Source organism: Octopus bimaculoides, chromosome 1 (assembly GCF_001194135.2).
Source record: "Octopus bimaculoides isolate UCB-OBI-ISO-001 chromosome 1, ASM119413v2, whole genome shotgun sequence".
Taxonomy (NCBI): Eukaryota; Metazoa; Mollusca; class Cephalopoda; order Octopoda; family Octopodidae; genus Octopus; species Octopus bimaculoides.
In genome coordinates, this window is record NC_068981.1 from 3,502,838 (window position 1) to 3,505,600 (window position 2,763).

At 35.4% G+C, this 2,763-nt stretch overlaps 1 non-coding gene across 1 annotated transcript; it reads left to right on the forward strand.

Moving 5' to 3' along the window:
• Nucleotides 1-930: 930 nt before the first annotated feature.
• Trnae-uuc (transfer RNA glutamic acid (anticodon UUC)) lies at nucleotides 931-1,008 on the forward strand. Its single transcript has one exon. It is a non-coding gene; the product is annotated as a tRNA-Glu (tRNA).
• The last annotated feature ends 1,755 nt before the right edge of the window (nucleotides 1,009-2,763 follow it).

Consider the following 2,763-nt stretch of genomic DNA (forward strand, 5'->3'; position numbering starts at 1 on the left):
AAAATTTCCTAAAATTTGTAAATTCAGATAAGCTTTATGTTGTGGTGTGGTGAAAGAGGTAAGTTATGACATTAAAGAAGTTGAGGAATACTTTCTTAACTTCATTCACAGCTTTCTGACACCATGTAAGCCTAGAATGTGAGTAAACCAATAAAATTGGGTGTTAGTGAAAAACAGAAAAAACCATTACTAAAATTTATAAATTCAGATAAGTTTTATGTTGCAGTACAGTGATAGAGGTGAGCTCTGACGTTAACTCTTTTCTTACTATGTTTCTGCTGAAATAGATGTTTCAATTAATCTTGGAAATAATAACTTTGGAATTTTCAAGCTGATGTTCAGAATACAAATTAACATGAAGATTTTGTGGAAGGTTTTAATTTAGATCACTTTAAAACAAGGAGTTTCTACAAAAGAATCTGGCGGAGGTGGTGGTGGGGGGGTCTAGGTGTGGTTTGATATCAAAAGGGTGAAAGAAGTCAAAGAATGCTTTCTCAACTTCATTCACAACTTTCCAACACACAGCTCCTCATTCATTCCTTTATGGCACTTGCCAGAAACATCAAAACATTTATCTTTCTCACATTATACAAAGTTATCTTATTTGTAAGAGTTTGATTTACGCTACACACACTCAGAGAACTGTAACAAGAACCATAAAAAGCTAGGGTAAGGGTGGGGATGGGGCAGTGGAAAATTTAATGAGTACTAGAGATAAAGGGGGGGGTATGAGCTGGCGGGGTGGTGGCGGTGGTGATAGATACAGCTGTACAATTTTGTTTTTAGTCTTTGTCTCCTAATTCAATATTAACTTTCAAAAAAATTATAAATGTAATATTATGATAGCCTGCTTGGTAACTTCCATTACATAAACAAAGACAATAACAACATCAACATCAACAAAAATATTAGCCGTCCACATGTAAATAAGTTAAAAAATGTGGTCTAGTGGTTAGGATTCCTGGCTTTCACCCAGGCGGCCCGGGTTCGATTCCCGGCATGGGAACGCCTTCTTTTTTTGGCATTAGGAAGGGCATCCAGCTGTAGAAACTCTGCCAAATCAGATTGGAGCCTGGTGCAGCCACCTGGTTCATCAGTCCTCGGTCAAATTGTCCAACCCATGCTAGCATGGAAAGCGGACGTTAAACGATGATGATGATAATGATATAAACCACATATATTATAAACAAAATTTTAAACAAAGTTTAAGAGTCAGTTAAAATTTGTGGGTATTTCCATACATACAATAAAGGCAGCCACTGCACTTGTTGCATGAGGTAACATCACAACATGTGTGCATATAGCAAGGGGGGAATAGAAAAAGTGTTAGTAAAAGTAAGGGAGGCAAGGTGAGAGCTAAGAAAAAGTTGGAGAAGCATTAATGCAGTCCGTTATCTTAGTAACGTTTTATGTACCGCCTTACCAAATAACTATTGTGAAGTAGCATGCCAAGTCTAAAATTAATCGATTCTAATACGTAAAGTTTCGTTGTTTTTTTTTTATGCTGCAGATGCATAATCATAATATTTGGATAGTTTCAAAGTAATTTATCTATTTTTACTGTTTTAAGAATAAACGAAATTTAGTTACAAATTTTTATTTTTTTGTAATATTCATCAAACAATCTAGATTCTATGAAAGGGTTGTTTTGCCAATTTCAAATAAATTTTATAAATAGTGTTCCTTTCAATAAACATTAAACAAAACAAAAAATTGTCATTGTTTAACCCCTGGTCAGTCTTGGTAGAGCAAATAGATATACATGCTGTACAAAAAGATCTTCCAACCATGGCCATCATGTCTGTTCTAGAAAGGTGTATTCAGGACATTATCATCTAATATGTTATGATACGGCTTGGGTTAAGGGAGATTTGGCCCCCTTGTTATATTATTCTAATATAAAGGGAATGTTAAAAATTGCATGAAGTAAAATTAATTAAATAAATCAAAATTCTAATTTAATTGGTGGCCTTGTAGTCACATGTTTAGTTTTGTACACTTTGATGGGCAAAAACAGTCTCTGAAAGAGTAGGTTTTTTTTTCCCTCTTCAAGTCAAGAAATACTTCAACCCATTAAACACCCACCCCTCACTATCCCAAACACCATTTAGGTGACTGGACAAAGTACACTGACCATTGGCTAAAAAACATGTCATTTCTTGTTAGTCATTTCTACCACCACCACCTCTGCTCTTCTAAAGTAGCTTACTGCATACCATTTCCACTTTCAGATAACATGATCAAATGATCTGCTAGAAACAACAGCAAAATCTCTTTGAAATCACACTTTACTTGGGATGTTCAACACATAAGATAATGTAGTGCAAAATGCACCAGGTCTGAAAACAAAACAAAATGATCAGAGCAGGAATGCCTTCGGTGATATACCTGCTAATCCCAGACCTGTGGCTAAACAACAGTAACAGCAGGAATCTCACTTTTTTCCTCATTGTGTCCCACCCCTAAATGCTCTGTATTAACCCTTCAGCATTCAAATTACTCTGTCAAAGGTAATGCTTATTTACTCACATTGGTTTGAGTTAATCATGTATTATCTCAGAGCTTTGAAATTTTGATGATGTGATTGTTGGGTTTTTTAGAATGACATTGTAGAGTAGGTGTAAGAAGCCAGATCTGGCTGGTTTGAACATAAAACAGGTAGATCTATTCTCAGGACCTCAACCTTCTGAGATCAAACCTTGTCTATATTTTACTCTCCACATAAGTATAAACATCTCTGTCTCTCTCTCTCTCTCTCTCACT